General features: G+C 41.5%; 1 protein-coding gene across 1 annotated transcript in view; it reads left to right on the top strand.

Moving 5' to 3' along the window:
* The first annotated feature begins 1,033 nt into the window (after nucleotides 1–1,033).
* The window catches only part of ANKRD6 (ankyrin repeat domain 6), a 93,812-nt gene continuing 77,625 nt past the window's right edge, over nucleotides 1,034–17,220 (top strand). Inside the window, exon 1 of the mRNA XM_061460298.1 lies at nucleotides 1,034–1,389. The gene's annotated coding sequence lies outside the window, so the exon portion shown is untranslated. The remainder of the gene's footprint in view (nucleotides 1,390–17,220) is intronic.

The raw sequence follows: 17,220 nt of genomic DNA, 5'->3' as shown, positions 1-17,220 counted from the left end.
TAACTTCAACCAGTACTTTAATAAAGGCATTTTTATCATTTCACACTGCTCGCACAAGCTTGTCTCTCTCCTGTACCACTGTCTACAGGTGGTCCATCTAATTTGCCTCCCTACCAAACGAATTGGTGCTGGTGTGTGAATTACTGACGCACACACATAAACTGCCCCCCCCCCGGCTTTGGTGAACCTAAGGGGTGGGTGAGTGTGGTGGTCAGCAGGCACAGCCAGCTGCCATGTCAGCTCTCTTTGACCTTCAGCCCAGGCTCCAGAGCCCGCTGACTGCCTCCCTGCTGGAGCACGTCTGGCGTCCCCGGCACTGGGCTTGTTTGTACCCCTTCCGCTCCTCCACAGACTATTACGAGGAACAAGTAATTCAGGAGAGCACCCAGCTCTCTAGGAGCCCCTGCACAGCCACAGCCCGGCCTTTCCGACCAGCAGGGCAACTCGTCCCGCTCGAGGCCAGGCCGGTGGTCAAGACCAACCTCCACGCAGGTGCTGGGCAGAGTGGCCGTGTCCCCACGCCTTCCCCGCTTCCTCGGTAGGGAACGGCTGCAAAGGGTCCGAGTCGGGCCTGTCCTGTCACGGCCCCTCGCCGGGGCGCAAGCGGGGCGGGCTGTCGGGGCGCTGTCCGCCCGCCCTCTCGCCGCGGCCGCCAGGTGTCGTCCTCGCAGCGAGCAAGGCGGTGGTGGGGGCGCCACCTCAGGGGCAGCCGATCCTGGCCCGGCCCAACCCGGCCCGGCCCGGCCCAGCCCAGCCCAGCCCAGCCCAGCCCAGCCCGGCGGCGGAGGCGCCGTTGGAGACGGTCGGGCTATGCCCGGCCCCGCGCCTGACGGGGATCGTGTGCCACGGGGGGAGCGCCGGTGAGCGGGGCGGAGCCGCCGAGCACGCGTGGGACTCCAGGCGCGGATCCGCGTCCTCTCGCCGGGGCTGCGTGTGGCTGTGGTGGGGCGGCGAGCGCGTCGTGGCGGGCTGCGGGCTGGCGCCGGGGGCCGCGGAGGTGGCGGGGCTGCAGGTGGGTGCGGGCCTTGCGAAACCAGCGCTCGGTGCCCAAGTAATTAAAAGTGTTTCTTTGTTACGGCCCCGGAGTAGGGTCCGGGGAGGGACCCTCCGGGGAGAGACCTCCCCCCTTTCATGCACACACGAACTCTCCTGGCTGCCGCAATGATACAGGATTCTGTGCCGACGTAGGGGGCTAATTGCAGGTTTGGGGGTATAAACGGGGAGCTTTACTGTTCTTTTTCCAACTTTGAAGGCTGCGTCTGATGAGAAATGGACATCTGGCTCCAGGTCATCCTTCCTGTTGTTGACATCACCTGAAAACTCCACTGAAAATATTTCCACTAGTTTACTGCAAACATCAGCTCCCTCTGAAGGCTCGAAACCTTGTGAGTATAGTCTGGCTGCCGGGAGAGATCTCTGGGTTTAGAAATCCATGGCTACAGTGTGTAATTGTTCTGCAGTGTTCATTTTATTGCAAGCACTAATAAAGGGCTTATCATGCCCTAGGGTGTTGTGTGCATTACAGCATAGGCTGTAGACAGTGCTTTGTTTTTCTTGAAAGGCATAACCGATATATTTTATAATTATGTGTGAAATGGTTATTTGTGTTTCTGTTTGATATTTCTGCAATAAATATGACCAAAAGGACATGTTGTTTTATACTGAATACCTTTCATTCACAGGGAAAACACTGAGAGGGGTAGAAAGTGTCATACTGGCAGGTGGATCAGTGAATCTTCCCCCCAGATTAGTTGTTTAAATGAACTTAGAATGTCCTACCAATATTAAAGAAGAAATCTATTGGAAAGATCAACAAATCTGTCTTGTTCAAAAGTGGGAAAATGTAAGACTAAATTCTTATGCAGCATTAATTAGGAATGGTCTGGACCCTCTGAAAAGGACAGTTTGAGTGTATGGCTTATTCTCAGAAGAATGTTATTTAATTAACTTGCTTGCTTTCAATGTAGTATGTCCAGGTGTGCAGCTAGTTTTATAGTAACTTATTTTGGCAGGCTCAAGTTTCAAGTGTTGTGTAATCTTCATTCTCTAGATACTTGGAAAACAAAAGTGTTTCTGGAGATGTATGATTATGTGTAAGATCTGCAGTTGTGTTGCAGACCACGAGATGTGGCATGCTTCAATTTAGAACTCCATAAAAATTTCTGAGCAGAAAATATGAGTTACATCTACTGAATGTACCAAAACTCCAGTTGGCTGGCTAGATAAAGTATTAGGTACCTACCTGCCTTTAGATTTCAGTGAGAAGTTAAAGATACAAATGCTTATTTAGATGCCTGGTGTTAAGATGATGTATGCCTGTTTGTGTCAATGAGGACCTATTAGCCTGCCAGAGTGGAGGGGAATTCTGTAGCATCTCATTGCTTCTTTCCCTGTTGTTCGTTTGAAAAGAAATTGTAATAAAATTCAAAAGTCGTTTTGTAATAGTACTCAGCTGGGAAAGTTTTCAGTTTCCCCTATTCCTTGATACTTACCCAGAGAGTGATGTCAACCTCATGTAGGAGACTGGCTTTGAACATTAGAAACGAAATGATCAGTAAATGATTGGTAAAAATAAAGTGATCAACCTCCTGATCATCCAGGTGCTTTTCTTCATGCTTTTCTCAGAGTTGTCTTTTCTGAGGAGCAGAAACTGGGGGAAGCTGGATCCACAAATGGGGCTTTGGTGTTTGCTGATATAATGTAGTTGCAGCACCAGGATTAGCATCTTGCCCTGTCACACATGGCATGTTCTGGAGTTTGGACCGTCAAACTTACGTTCTTGGGCTCAACAAGATGAATAATATCTTAATAAGTAAGGTGCTTGTACAGTACAGTAATGAGTGATTGAGCCTTAAGCTGCATTTCTCTACCTCTGATTTTGCCAGTGAGTCGTTTAATGATGTAAGAAAGAAACCTTGCTGCCCCTTACTCTCTGAATCTGATTAATAGGACTATCAATATCTATCTGCTGGAGGCTGGGGTAACTGTGAATGTTTGTAAAGCACTTCTAGGTTCTTAAATTAATTATAGTATCTGTCAGCTACATTTTATTTATTTATTCTCATTAGTTTCAGATTTGTAATTCTTCTTTTTCTCTCAACAGTTAGGACTTTGGATGCACTTCCAGAGAACTCATAGTCCTATATTTTCTTAGAGATACATCAGTGCAACATGTCATTAGTGGAAGTATTTTATTTAAAACCACAAATGAGGTACCATATTTCACTGGCAAGATTGGCCTACAGAGATGTTTGTCAAAGACATACATGAGTTGCAATTGCTTTGGGCAAATAAAATAAGTAATTTTAGCGCATTTTGTTTATTAAGGCATGAAATACATGCCACCTTCAAACATGATCCAACCAAAAGTAAAAAGTGTAGAGCTGCACTTTGGCAAGACTTCAGTCCACAGCAGTATAGCAAGGGACTAATTCTTTGCTTCCTGTCCAGCTGTTTTGACCCCCAAAATCTCCAGAATAATTTCTGAGTACAATAATAGCAGAAATTCTTGCATACCGTTGCTAGCTTGTGGACCTTCTAGGAAAATCTCAGTTACTTCTGTCTTGACTACTTCACTCCCTGTTAGCAGATACTGCTGAAGAGCGCTTTGTTGCAGTATATTCACAGCAGTTGTGAGAGAGAAAAGTGAAATCCTGAAATCTCCTGCATCTTGCAGGAGACATAATTCAGTGACCTTTTGCTGAATTATGTGTAATGACTTCTTTCCAATTTTTTTCTCCTCCTCTTGTCTGTGTTTGGTTTATCTCATGCTGCCATTTAAAAGACTATTGGGCTTGTGAAGGCAGGTGTTCAAATGGTAGGATGAGCCAGAGTAAACATACGTGAATTCCTGGCTTATTTGTTGCATAGCTTTCAGATGCATGTGTGTCAGGAGGTTCTCTGTACATTGCTTCTTTGAAGGACATGGTTGTACATGCCACAGTGATGCTCTGTATTGAAGGTGGTGCTAGTTTGGCCGTAGAAGTATTTTTACTGTTTTTTGTAAACTCCTTGAGGTCCAATTGCAGATGTACAGGTCTTGACAGTGAAGCAGGGAAAGATACTGTTGGTGTGCAGTAGTTCAATACCAGGGCAAAGAATGATGAAGTGAGTACGTGATGAAACAGTGATGAAATGAGTAAGAGTCAGTTTAAGTCTTGTTTTAGAGAAGTGTGTGATAAGTGACACATTAAGGCTGCACAGGATTTTGAGGTGAACAGAAATGTAGCACATTACTACTAATAGTTAATCTGGTGTATTGAAAGAGGGAGATGTCCTGTGAAAGCAGTCATGTTGTGACAAATGAATCGATGTTGTGTGGCCTGACCAATATTGTACAACAAGTTGAATTCTTGCGTTACCTAGTTGTGGAGGGGTTGTCTAGGTAACCTCTGTGATGTACTTCTGATGCAATACTGAGCATAGGTAGCTCAAAATATGATGCAGTACTGTAGATTGTTGGCTTGTTCTTTCACCATTTTACTTTTGATCCTTTGTTAGTGATCCGTGGGCACTGTAGTGGGTTTGCCCTAATCCTGAAGAAAAATTTATTTGGTCTATGCCAAAAGAGTCCAAGCTTTTTTCTTCTTCTTTTTTTAATCTTACGTTCTGATCCAAAGCATATTTGGAGTATTCTTCATATCATGAAATCTTACCCCCTTCAAATCCTGGTTTAAAACAAGCTGCTTCTAGCAGTCTATCCTTTACTTTCCCTTTCTCTGTTGTGACTTGCTTTCTTCCCCATCTGTTTTTGTTAAGTGAGCCACTGAAGATAGAAGTTTTTGGGTGCATGACCTGGCATGGTGTTGGATGAAGGCATTTTCATTTGCATTATGGAAAATGTATTTGGATTTGTTGGGAATTGATTCTGTAAGGGTGTGCATCTTCATTGTGTCTGCATTGCAGTGGGATCATTTCCTTTTCCAGTTTGAGATGCTGATTGCTTTAAGCCAGTGAGGTTATTTTCTGTTAGTTTTAACAGCATCTGCAATGTGACATCTTAGCAAGACCTGTTGCTTGTCTATTTATATTGTGCTGATATACTTCAGAGTCAAAATTCCCCAAATTGTCTCAGTTGGGTTGGTCACTGAGGAGAACGCCAGCTTTTTAAAATAAAAAAGCACCATGAATGTATGGTAATCATGTATTAGCACAATATTTGAGTAACGTTTTAATAGTGATCACAGTGAATCATTTTAGGTATGTTTTACTTTAATAAGAGTTTGATGTCTGTGCATGTGCTATGGCTGCAGAAATTGCAGCTAGTTCAGAGTCTTGGGCAGGATGTCGTCTTTTCACCATATCGCTACTGTCTCAAATAATTGCACTAATATTTGCAGGGTATACCAGTTACTTAAGTCAGATCATTGGTGTATTGTAAAGCTTACATAGTAGTAGTTTTCCTTAATTTTCTTTCTGTCCACTTTTGTGATTAAACTGTGTCTGGCTGAAGTCTTTTGAGAGGATTTAAGGATGTGGGGACAGGGGTTGTCTTTATTCTGGCTGTGGAATTATCTGCTTGCCATCTGCAGTCTGTCACTGACATTACTGTTCTGGTTTAAATCCAGATTTTGAAAGTGCAGCACTTTCTTATAATTTTGTCTTTTCCAGACTTTACAGCAGCTTCTGATTTCTTGCAAGTGTGGTGTTTTTTTTTTCATAGCTTTTCACAGCTTCTGTAAAATCAGGCCATCCTTTTTCCATGTGCGCCTTTTTTCCCTCTAAGTAGAAGTGGTATTGGTCTTAAATCTTAAATTTTTTCTCTTTTGTAATACTGTGTTATAAGTTGAGCCTTTGACTAGCCACCAGGATCTAAAGTTTGCATGTGTGGAAGCACAAGAAGTTCAGACAGATTTCTGTGGGCAACAAAACTGTTGCATCTGTGTGCAATCTGTGTTCACTGTCTTCTCATTGAAGAGTGATGGATGGTGGAGTTGCAAGCAGATGTCACAGCAGATTCTGACTAGCTTGTTTTTAAATTTCAGAGTAAGAATAAGATTAAATGTTACGCTTTAACTTGTATCATGTTATCATTTTTGTATGCTGTCATATGGTGCCCTACAGGTAAATGGAGTCTCTACCCCCAAAACCTGGTAGCATGAGAAAAGCTCAGAGGCAAGATGCAGTTGGAAATTGATTTTCCTCCTGCCCCTGTGTCACGCTGCCTGCAATATCCACTTCTTTCACAGGTTTAGGTTCTCTTAGACATGCTGAAATCCAGTCTCTGGACTTGTTAGGTTTGTCAGATGCCCCCCCTCTCCTCCTTCCTTGAAAAGAGATTGTGGAGGATCACATGTTCTAGCCCTTGAACAAATATAAATTTGCTCCAGCACAGGAGATGACACCCCAGTTTTAATGTGTGATCATTTCTTCCAGAGGTGTGCTAGTTTCCTCCAGGAGCAGCTGTTCAGCATGGTTGAATACCCTGCATTAGTGCAGCTATAGTTTAAGTTTATACGTATGAGTGCAAGACTGGTGTGAAAGAAGATGAAGTGTGAAATTAAAGTACTGTATTTTATTAATGAATAATCAACTACAAAGTTGGATTCGTTAGTTTCACCCTAAGGTTACACAACATTAGTTTGGAGGAGCTGGGACTTCTGACCTGGCATGCACTGCGTGAGGCCATCGTCCGTTTCACTTTCTCTAATGTATTGATGGGCAAATGGAGATGTCTCTGCAGATGGATAGCTTAGCTACCAGTATGCCTGATAAAGGAGTAGCAGGAGGACAGCTGGTAAACGAGGACATCTCAGTCAACAGAGGGAGTTGGTGTTAGCTGTTTTAGTCGCTACTAGCCTCAAAATAAGCAGAAGCAAATCTGATTTCTTTATATTCCAATAAGGTAAAAGAGATTTCAAAAATTTACCAAGTGATACAGATGCTTTTCATGTAGCTTGGAAAAACAGAGTACCTAACATAGCTGCTTCTCTATGCAGATGTCTTCACGAATCACATTATTTCAGTCAGCTTAAAGGCAGGGAGAGATAGACATTTCTTGCTGACTAGGACAGGTCTGTCCATCTGGAGAAATATCTTTCAGTTCTTCTTGCATGGTGGTCAACAGCCAAGTAAGTCATCTGCATTCAGGTATGATGGGCCTGGTCTGGAGGTGTAGGTGAACACTTCCATTGTCAGTCTGGCTAATTGTCACCTCTGTTAAAATGGCTGCATTTTGTTTGCAGGGAAAGATGGCATATATTCTCTTTAATGCCTTTTGCTCTTTTACTGTATCCATGTCAGTGACTCTCAAGCTGAGGAGGGTATGTGAGCAAGTAGGAAAAAGGCTGAGGAAGCCAGAGGAGAAAGGCTAGGAAAATGATAGCTTGAAAATTGCTTCCTGAGAAGAGGCATTTCTTCTCACTTGTTTTGAGCCTGAGATCTGCTGGTTTAATCTGATGCCTTCTGATATTTCTCCAACCTGATTTCCCTCTGTTTAATATGTCCTGCCTCTGGTTGTCTTATGATCTCCTTCCTTGTGACTTTTCTAGTTTTGCTAGACGTTTTCTGAAGAGAGAGGGACAGAGTTATAACTTTCAGGATGCAATTGAACTTTTTAGACTGTTGAATAAAGGTGCTCTTGGTTGTATTCTCTGCAGTAATAATTTTTAGCACTCTGTTCTTTAACTGTGCTGATGCTTTCATAAGGACAACGCACTATAAATCTAAGATCTCATTCCTGAATCATCCAGAGCCTGTCATTATGCATATGAAGTTGAAGTGTTTTTTCCCACCATGAATACCAGTCTGTGTTTAAATGGTATCTAATTCCGCCATTTTAGAGGCTGGTTATTTGATGTTGTTAAGTCCTTCCATATCTCTTTGCAGTCAGCACTTGTCTTTCTCCTTAATAATTTAGTATTATTAGTAAGTTCTGTCATTTAACTGTTGTATTCTTTCCCTGCACCCCCTGTGATTCATTAGTGGGTATGTTGAATGCAGTATATTCTTTACACAGATCATCATGGAACTGCAGGGTTAGTGTCCCTCCACTATGAAGACTGAATGCTGTTTTGTTGTACCGTTTATTTCCTGTCTACCTTGTTCCCCATACAGATGAGGACTTTTCCTGGTTTTGTAATATTGATTTTTTTATTTTATTTTTTTAAGCATCATTCATTATTTTGAGGGAATCTTTCAGGACTGGATATGAGTTACCATGGTTTAAAAAATAACCACATCAGCAAAGCTGTGGTAACAGGCTATGTGCAAACTCACCACAAATGTGAAATAGCTTAATTTAAACTTCTTTCTTGCGTCCAGTCAGCATTCAACTCTAACTAGTCTACATTGCGATCAGATCCCAGCTTGCTTCATAAAATTTTAAGGTTCGGTATTCTGTTTGAGATTTAGTTTTGGTCAGATAGCACACTGGGTGAATTTGTTTCTCAGGTCTCAAATAAAACCTTGTAATTTCTGTTTCTTTTTACTTGTCAGACTAGGTTGACTGTTTCTACATTTTAACAGTATCCAGCCATTTCTCAATGAGAATTTCTCATTTTGTTTTTCTGGCAGCAAGATGGGATCCAAAGTAAAAAATGAATGGCAGATTTAAAGAGCGGTATGAATTCTTGCACCAAGTAGCATGCCACACCAATGATTTGAAGCAGAATTTGTAGGTATAAGCTCTGGTCCTTGGTAGAGTTTCTTAAGAACCCCCCCCTCCCACACACAAAAATCCCCCCAAAACCCACAACCCAAAACCCCCAGGCCCAACTATTTTTAAAAATTATGCCCATTTCCATTGTGTGCCTACAGGAGTAACTTTAGATGAGAAAAACAAGCCCTAAATTTTTTCTGACTCTTCCCAGTTCCCCCTTATCCCTGTCCACCAACACTTGTGTTTGAGAAGTTTTAAAATCAAAATTCTGGCTTCAATAGTACATTAGTCTTTCAGAGAATCTGACCTTTCACATCTCTATGCAGACATACAAATGGGGATGTTGTCGCTTCAGTTATTAGAATCATGTCGGGTTTTTCTTCTTTTTGTTTTTAATCCTCAAAGTGGAATAGTTGGCATGGAAGCAGGAAGCATATTTTATTCAAAATCTGGCATCCAGAATTTGGATGCATGTATTTCCAGCTTTTAAGAATAATTATGATTTGCAATATTGTATTACTATGAATTTGCTTAGGTATTGTATGTGGGTTTGTACATCCAGCAAGTGTCTGAATATATAATTACGTGGGATGAGCCAGTTCTGGTAACACACAGGCAAACCAAGAAAACAGGTAGTGGTGCATTCAGTAGAACCGAGAACAGCACTTGAAGAAAACAAACAACATTGAAAAGTTCATTTGTTCTCCTTCTCATAATTTGAAATTAAGAAGCTGTCCTTGACAAAGCTGAAACAAGTGTTGAGCGACTCATTAGGCTGTGGTGAAAAGCCAGCTTTACCTCAGTGTTTCCCAGAGACAGAGTCAGTGGAATGGAGATCTTGCTCTGTCTTGCAGTCCTCTGTAGCTCTCATAAAACTCTGCCTTGGTGGAGAAAACACTAAATGCGCTTTTCAGATAAGCTAGGTCAGGAAGGGTTAGCAGAGTAGAGTGATACTACGATGAAATTTCTCACCACACTATTGAATGTGTGCTACATTAAGAAGATGGGTTTCCTGATTTTTCTAGGGAGCAGTATACCATCATCCTCCTCCATATACTAAGATTTTGAAATCCATTAACCGTACAGGCAGTGTCTCAGTCTGATTGTTATTTATAAATTCATATTTTAATATAGCAAGCAAGCATCTGTTGCATGTCTGTGCTTTTTACTTGTAAAAAACAAACAAACCCTCACTCACTTAGTTCTCATGATTCAGATTTTGAGTATTCACTCTTCTGCTAACAGAGAAGTTTCTCATGGTTTGTGTATTAAACTTACTAGTTCTCCAGATATACATGGTCTTTCAGGAAAAACTGGATAGGGCAAAAACGTAATGCAAAAGTTAGCAGATTTTACCAGGTACCATTAAAAAATAGTATCTCATGCTCTGTAAATGGGATTTTCAGGCCTTGCTTAATTGAAGATCAAAATAAAATGATACTAAAATAATTACTCATCTTGTAACAAAATTCTCTTTGCTTATACTTGAATAAGAGAAGTAATTATCAACAACTAGTGTGTAGTAAAATTATAATTAGTTTACTCTAGTAAGTCTCAGAAGAGTAGACCTGAAAAACAAAACCTTTGACTAGTCTTTGCATTATTAGATAGTTTAAAGCCTATTATCCTGGGCTTTTTAAAAATTCATTTTTATGCTGTGTTTTGTAACAGTAGTGCTGGATCAAACCTGATTTCCCTGCTTGTGTGACTGATCTCATTTAAGTCAATGACTGTTTACATGAATAAGACTCAAAGAATGTGGCTTTGTATGAAAAACATCCTCCCAAAGGGAGTTGTAGTAGGCTTACAGTTAGTGTAAAAAAAAAAAACAAACAACCCCCAAAAACAACAACAAAAGAAAACCTATGTTTGTGTATTCTTGTCTCATGGTATAGTGATTTTCAGTGAAGTTTCGTATTCCATGAAATTAAATCTGTACCCAAGATTGTATGATATTGTACAGTTTTTATAATTCAGCATTCAGGTCTGTGCTATTGGAACAATAGGCTGAGTGTTTTAAGGTGCAGATAGCCTGACTAAAATAACACGTGTTGCAGAAAAAGTTGCAGTGCATTTTCAATAGAGAATGTTCAGTAGAAGGATACTTATCAGCTCTGTGTGGTATATGAAAATCACAGGAGTAGTTAACAAGATACAGAAAATCTCAGCTTGCTTTCCGTTTATAAAACTGGCCTTTCTGGAAGTACTGGAAAACAAGAATACAATATATAATATGCTTGCCTTCTCTTTCTTCCCCTCCTACCTGCCTTCCTGTATTAAGCCAGAAATAGATGGGAAGATGAACTGTAAGAAAATGACATTAGAGTAAGTCCTCCTCCTCCATAGTTTTCTTTGTTTTCACTATCAAGGGTGCCAACAGCAAAACTGTGCTGTAACTCTTCCTTAATCATACTGCTGTAGCTGCAAGCTCAAGGATGGATGGGCATACTTGGGGAGTGATCTTGTCAACACTGAAATGACAATGTGTTTTAGTCATATTAAGGCCACTTTTGTGGTTTTAAGGTAATAAAGATGTCCTTGACCTTCATTTCATTTTCCCATGCAGAATTCCTCTCCATCTTGTGCTGCTCCCAAAAGCTTCTCTCTATTGTTCCTCACCTTTGTCTTCTCCCTTCTTTTGTCCAAGAGTACTCTGGCGTCCTTGATGTGAGAATCATCTGCTTTTCTTTGATCTGTTCCTCATCCCTTGCAAATCTGTTGTTTTGCTAGTTGTTTTCCTGACAGTGGTTGATGAGTGCTTTGAACCCAGATGAGCTATCAATAGAGCAAAAGGTGGCTTAACAAACTTTTAAAAAAGAATTTGTGAGAGTGAAAAAGGGTCCATGTCCCTCTCATGCTCATCTGTGCGCTCTTTACCAGATTGGTTGTTGTGTGACATGTCTTCTGCGTTTTTCTAAAAACTCGACATTCAGAGTTTTCTTCCTCGTCCTCTCTTCTAGAATCATAGAATAGTTAGGGTTGGAAAGGGCATTAAGATCCTCTAGTTCCAATCCCCCTGCCATGGGCAGGGACATCTCACCCTAAACCATGCCACCCAAGGCTTTGTCCAACCTGGCCTTGAACACTGCCAGGGATGGAGTGTTCACAACCTCCCTGGACAACCCATTCCAGTGCCTCACCACCCTAACAGGAAAGAATTTCTTATATCCAATCAAACTTCCCCTGTTTAATTTTAACCCATTACCCCTTGTCCTGTCACTACAGTCCCTAATGAAGAGCCCTTCCCCAGCATCCTTACAGACCCCTTCAGATACTGGAAGGCTGCTAGGAGGTCTCCATGCAGCCTTCTCTTCTTCAGGCTGAACAGCTCCAACTTTCTCAGCCTGTCTTCATATGGGAGGTGCTCCGGTCCCCTGATCATCCTCGTGGTCCTCCTCTGGGCTTGTTCCAACAGTTCCATGTCCTTTTTATGTTGAGGACACCAGAACTGCACACAATACTCCAGGTGAGGTCTCACAAGAGCAGAGTAGAGGGGCAGGATCACCTCCTTCGACCTGCTGGTCATGCTCCTTTTGATGCAGCCCAGGATACGGTTGGCTTTCTGGGCTGTGATCGCATACTGAAGCCGGCTCATGTTCATTTTCACATCGACCAGTACCCCCAAGTCCTTCTCCACAGGGCTGCTCTGAATCTCATCTTTGCCCAACCTGTAGCTGTGCCTGGGATTGCTTCGACCCAGGTGTAGGACCTTGCACTTGGCATGGTTAAACTTCGTAAGGTTGGCATCAGCCCACCTCACAAGCATGTCAGGGTCCCTCTGGATGGCATTATAGGCTATATCTGTTTCACTTGGCAATCTCATTTTTTCTGCTTTCACTTCACCTTCAGTAGTATTTGTGGTTTGGGGCATATTTTTCCATATCTGACTTCTTTTAACCCTGTCTACTTCAACATCAGCAGCTCATGGGCTTTTCTGGTTCCTCTTCCAGCTTTGTTAGGCTTCCAGTCCTTAGTAGTGCAGGTTTTTTTTTTTTGATAATGCTAGTGTACCGTGTTCCTTGGTAGTAGTGATGGTGAAGGAAGATCTATTTCTGTCTTACCGGAGAGAACTCATGCCTCTTTGTTGTTTTTGTTGGGCTTTTTTCCTGTATGTTGTAAAAGCAAAAATGGGAACTCTCTGGAAGATGTCCTGGCATGTAGGAGGTACAGGGCTGCTGAGCTTCATGAGGGTAGGGAAGCAGAAGACCAAGAGGGAAATCCTGCCTCATTCTGGGAACAAGGTCCAGGAACATAGTGTTGCTGTAGCATAATCCTACTCTTCTCGATTATTTTGTCACCAGATCACCACTTTTGTTTTTGTTTTTCTTATTTCCCTTCAGGAGCTTGGCAGCCTTTGTGGGCAGATAATGTGAATATTCTCCATGTATTAACACTGTCTTGCACAAGCTGGCCTCTTGTAAAGTATAAAAGAAGACTCAGATATGCTGAAATTTCAAAATACTTATTAACTACAAAGCAGGTACTGAACTGCATTGTACCTCTTCAGTTTTGACTACCTCTTCAATAGTCAAAACAAGGCTGAAGCATCGATTTTTGGCTGTAGGGAAATTGAAAACATCAGGAGACTGAAGTGAGCGCAACAAATAGTGTTATGCTCTATGGTTGGTTGGGATCCTGCAGGGGCCATGAGCATGCGGGAAAAGGTGGGAGAATAGGGAGTAGTGAGCAGGAGTGGGAGCATTGGTCTTCTCTTTGCACTCACAGCTCCCTGTACTTCACATGAGTTGGGTACAGGTATTTCTGGATGATGAATGTGTGATGACTTCTGCGCAGCCATTAGGACAGAGTCTTCTGGGAGCTGAGATTCTGCCCTGTAGGAGGAGCAGCTTTCAAGAGATCAAGAGATGCAGACTCTGTAGTGTAGACTTTTTAATCACCTAAAATGATGTTAGTGGTGTTCTTTTTCATCTGTTTGAAGAGCCTCCTGGTATGGGAGATTTTTATTTTACCAGGATGGGTATTACATTTCGATGAAACAGATGGCATGTGTTTGACAAGTGCCCTTTAGTAAGAGAGTTAAAGTAGCAAGAATGCACCCTAACCCATCGGTATTTTCTTAGGTCTTTTGTAATATCAAAGCACCCTTGTGCAGTGCTCATTATAGTCACCTGATGCAAGAGCCAAGGTTTTGTGATACCTACTTTCTTCTGTTCCTATGCTTGTACAGCTGGCAAGATTCTCAAAAGATATATGGAAGAGCAATGTGATACTCAAGGTGAGTTGTGTTAATCAAGCTGTAGCCTGCACTAAGAGAGGTTACATAAGATCAACTTCAGTTAGTTGGCCTAAAAGTACTTTGTGTCAGCACTTAGCTTTCTAAAATTAATGAATTGCAATACAAGTAGAATAGGACAGGAACATACAATTTTGTTTATTTTGAGGTTGGTGTGGAGGCATTCCAAATGCTGAGCTGAATGTAGTGGACTGTTGCTCTGCATGGCCTTACTCTGCTAGAACAAATGAGAAAGAACATTTTGGGAACTGAGCTGTTTGATGGACTGGAACAAAAGAGCCCTGGGGTAGGGAACCGTAAGTTGGATTTCTGTTACCTGACTGACATTCCCACCACTGGACTCTTGCATGATGTGAAGAAGATTCTTCTGCAGAGTTTCCAGAGAAGTTAGCGAGTATTAAAGAAAGCATAGAGCATGCCCACAGCTCAGTGGGTGCTCCTTCAGCTCCATATCTGCTATGGGACAGGTCAGGGCAAGCAGAATTTCCAAAGTATTGTATGTCATGACCTGTTTGGAGATACTCACAGACATCATCTACACAGATACTGCTGTGAAGGGCAGCTTGACCATCCATCAGCCAGAAAAGACCAGAAAAGAAATTGCTCTACAGCTGTTTTATAGCATTACAGATTCATAGGGGGTATAGATTATCTTTTACAGATACTGTTTCTTAATGATAGTCTTCCTTCTGGAAGAACTTGGAACATGCCTGTATCTGTGTTGCATCTTTCTTTTCCTGTGCCTGGCTGTTTGTTGATAATGGTGAGTGCATCAAGCACCAAAGTCTGGTTTCTCTGGGGAATCAGGTCCCCAGTCCAGTCCAGCTAGTCCAGAACTTGTCCACCTTGTCAATCTTTTCCCATTTTTTACTTATTTCCGACACCTGCCTTCCACCAATAGTCTGTAATTACTAGGGGTAAAGTTGAGCTGTTCCTTTCTTTTGTTCAAAGTATCCAGCAGGAAGGGCTTCAGAAAACGTTCAGGCTGACACAGGACATAAAGCAGGTGTATGTTCACTCTCTGTAATTTGCAGGTCTCATGCATATGCTTTTCAGACTTTTTGAAAGGATATGTTTCTCCTGGTTCGTGACAACCACACTGATGGGTGATTTGCTACACCAAAGCAGGTTATTCACTGACTTTAAAAAATAAGGGTGAATTGGTCTTTTTCAGGTAGTAATTTCCAAGTTTATCTCTCTGTATAGGGTAATTCACATGGTCGTATTCTGCCTATGCAGCTTTAGCGATAAACCCTGTTTCTTCTTTGCATTATTATTTGTATTATCGTTTTGTTCCAGTAACAAAACTGTTAGGAATTACCAATCCAAATGTAATCCTGTTGTACTTATCATCATCAGGACACTCACTGTTAGTTTCTTCAGACTGATGCATTAAAAACCTCACTGACAAAATTAATACATGGGAGGAGCAGAATTTCAGAGTTTTAGACTAGTGCCCTTGTTCTCGACTACCTGTGTTTATTTTACATCACAGCATTGCATCCTTGGATATGAACACTTGATGAGGCAAATAAACTTTGGCGCGTGTACTAGAATTACTGATTTAGTTGTGTTTGCTGCAGAGAAATAGCTGTACTTTGGCATGGATCAGATATCCTCAGATGCGTGCGGAGGAGGACTACCAGTTTATGCATCTTGATATACTTAAAATCATAAATCTGTGTAAGTCATTGAATGTATTTTAGATGGATCACAGAATCACAGTGTGGTTGGGCTTGGAAAGGGCCTCTGGAGATCATCTGGTCCAGCCTCCTGCTTGGGCAGGGGCACCTAGAACTGGTTGCCTGGGTTACTTAGTTTCCTTGAAGTGTTTTGTGTTGGTGTTATATATCTAAATGTTTGAATGTTCTGTATCGAGATTCATGTACCCATATCTTAAGGCTCTGTAATGCTTAAGGATATTTTAACTTGTTTTGGGTTGAAAAATCATTGTAAGTTTTGCAATGAACAATGCGCCATTAGGCAAGATTATATGTCAATTTTGTTACTGTACAGTCCATAAAACCTGCAGATAATGAGTACACAGATGGCTTGATTTAATAGATTGGTTCATAAGCACAGCTGAGAAGGATGAAGCTGGAGGGAATTGAGGGAGATGTTTGTCTTCAGAAGTAATTCTACAGGCAGTGTGAGGTTTTTGTGGTTTAGAATGTTGCTTGATACTCGGTATCTGAAGTATTCCAACGTGAAGGAGTGGGAAAGGACTGAGACCCTGGTGAACAATTTAAACTTTGCTGATCTCATGCAGAAGGTGAAACAAGAGTGAGCATGACATGAGATGGGTCAGTGCAGCTGAAGGCCTTTTGCAGATAATTTGTCAAACCTCTCTGTTGGCAAGGTTATTTACTCAATGGTGGGACTGTCTTCAGAAATAAGTGTGTATTGTATAAACTAAACTTATTCCCAGACTCTCAGATTGTAACATATGAGTCAGCAAATATGTCCTACTAATACATTCATCCTAGTACTAATATACTCAGCCCAGTATGTTTTGATGGAGTAGAGATTTTGTATCAAAACCCTGCTGCTGTCATTGTTGTGCAGTCTGTCCCAGTACATGCCTTTTCTCAAGCATAACTAACCTCCTCTTCTCCTCCCAAAATCTGCAATTGTAAAGATCCTGCTGGCATGTCAGAACATGTCTTCAGAGAACCCGAGGGACATTTTTAATGAGAATAGCTTTAGAATTCCTGGCTTGATTTATGAAGAAAAGAAAAAAAGAACCACATAAACAGCATCCTCTTACCTATTAAAATATTTGCCTTCTACTTAATGGTTATATCAGCTTAGCTTTTGCAGATGCAGATTGAATAACCAAGCTGTTTTCCACTTAGAAGTATAGACTCTGCTTAAATACAATTCCACAGAGGGAAGTGGAAAGGTAGAGCACTGGAGGTCTGTGTTCTAAATTATGAAAGAAATAAACATTCAGGACTTAAGGCTCTTATGTTTCCTGCAGAATTTTCCTGTAACTTGTCTGTGAGAAATATAGCTGAAAATATGTTTAGCAGTTTGCTGTACTGTTCTAAGGAGGTTTTTGTACCTTGTACAAAGGGAGACGAATGAGGCAACAGGTCTTTGCTTTTAATTCCATTCATCAACCCAGCTGTTTTAATGTATGCCTTTTATTTTTTTTTTGTTTGATTTTGAACAAGGCTTTAGGTTACAGCCACAGAAGTAAGAAAAGTGCAATCATTGTGCATTATTTATATACATGCATTCAAAATCATAATTCATATTCATAATCATGTCTATGGGTATAGAAACCTATTCCAGCCTGTGCTGAGGACAGCAATTACAGCAGGTGCCCTAAGTCTTATCTGCATCTACATTGCCTTTCAGAAAA

Source organism: Pezoporus flaviventris, unplaced genomic scaffold, assembly GCF_033815535.1.
Source record: "Pezoporus flaviventris isolate CSIRO_AGI_PZ_B2104156 unplaced genomic scaffold, CSIRO_AGI_Pfla_v1 ptg000031l, whole genome shotgun sequence".
Taxonomy (NCBI): Eukaryota; Metazoa; Chordata; class Aves; order Psittaciformes; family Psittacidae; genus Pezoporus; species Pezoporus flaviventris.
This window is presented reverse-complemented; position numbering and strand designations above follow the sequence as displayed.